Genomic DNA, 1,726 nt, shown 5'->3' on the forward strand with positions numbered 1-1,726 from the left:
GGGGAAGAGGAAGTTCAAATAGAGCCAATCTATCAATGGATGACCATAATAATGATCATGTTAAGGACCTTAGTCATATAGACCAACAAGGTATCATTCATCCCAATGTGCACAATGAAAAAATACAAGCACCATTAGGCATGCCTAGGCCATTCATTCACCAACCACCACAACAACAAGGCCAAGTTCCATATAGAATGCCAAGGCCAATATATGTTCCACAACCTCCCATCATCAATCAAGGAATTCAAAACCAAGGTGCTCATGTTGCACCTCAAGTAGCTAATCCACATCTTGCTTTAAGAGACCATTATGTGTCTAATGAGTATAATGCACCAACATGCATCCAATTGCCTCCATTTAGAGCACATCATTATGAAATTAAGCCACAAACCATTCAAATGCTTCCTAACTATCATGGACTTCCAAGTGAAGAACCTTAGAAGCATTTGGATGAGTTTCTTGAAGTATGTTCCACCATAAAATATACGGACATGCCGGAAGAGGTTTTAAGACTCAAACTTTTTCCATTCACTTTAAAAGACAAGGCAAAGTATTGGTTTAACAATCTTAGGCCTTTTTTAATCACTTCTTAGGCAGAAATGCAACAAGAATTCTTGAAGAAGTACTATCCGGTTTCTAAGACCAATGTCATGAGAACCTTAATTCGAGAATTTTCACATGGGGATGGAGAAACGTTTCATGAGGCATGGGAATGCTTCAATGAATTACTTAGGAAGTGTCCACATCATGACATGCCCAAATGGCAATTAGTTCAATATTTCTTTGAGAGCTTATCGGACAACTATAAGGGTATGGTTGATGCTTCCATGGGTGGCTCATACATTGATAGGCATGAGGATAACGTGTGGCGTCTTTATGAGAGCATGAGTGAAAATTCTTTGCATAGAACACTATCATCCAAGAATGGTAGAAATTCATAAGGTAGGAAGAGTGTTGGCTTACATCAAGTCGACCATTCAAATGAAATAGACGCCGAAATAACGTCTTTATCTCAAAGCTTTGATCAATTTTTGATTAACCAAAACTCGGCAAACCAAGTATCTTCCTTCCTTAACCATTCTCATCGTGCATCAAATGAAATGTCGGTTCAATGGTTGTTCCTACACGCTAAATTGATGTAGTGAATGTGTGGTTCAAGAAAAATCTTTTAGGTCAAGTTTAAATTTATAAAAACCACTACCAACACTACTACTAAAGTAGCAAGAGTGAGTAGGGATCGTCCCAAGGGATTGGAATCGTACTTGAATGTGGAATCGCAATTAGGGTTAATAGGTCAAGTGATCAAACAAATGATTGGTTGGTTAATTAAACTAGAGAGCAACTAAATTAAATTAAGTAATTGAATGTAACAAAGAGTAAGTAAGAGAGAGAGAGATCTTGAGGTTTAGAGGTCACCACCAAACAATGTTTTTCTACACTTCCAACTAGTGACTAATGAGGGTAAAGTGTGTTGCAATATTTGTGTGTGTGTGTGTTTGGTTGATTCAATTAGCAAGGGTGACCAATTAAGCATACATTGTCTAATCAACATGTGAAAGCACAATATATCTAGCAATTAAGTATATATTGTCTAAATAGCATGTGAAAAGCACAACATATCTAGCAAGTCATTAATCATTTCATTAAGCTCACAAGCCAAATACACCAAAAGGTTAGAGACATATGCTACTTGCATTCAAAAGTATAGAACATCAAACAACTA

General features: G+C 36.9%; 1 non-coding gene across 1 annotated transcript; it reads right to left on the bottom strand.

Annotated features, from left to right (window-relative positions):
- Nucleotides 1-650: 650 nt before the first annotated feature.
- On the bottom strand, nt 651-757 carry LOC132315444 (small nucleolar RNA R71). The gene has a single exon (XR_009483650.1). It is a non-coding gene; the product is annotated as a small nucleolar RNA R71 (small nucleolar RNA).
- Nucleotides 758-1,726: the final 969 nt, after the last annotated feature.

Source organism: Cornus florida, unplaced genomic scaffold (genome assembly GCF_030987335.1).
Source record: "Cornus florida cultivar Cherokee Brave unplaced genomic scaffold, ASM3098733v1 CherokeeBrave_3.0.0_Hap2_Chr06, whole genome shotgun sequence".
In the NCBI taxonomy this organism is placed as follows: Eukaryota; Viridiplantae; Streptophyta; class Magnoliopsida; order Cornales; family Cornaceae; genus Cornus; species Cornus florida.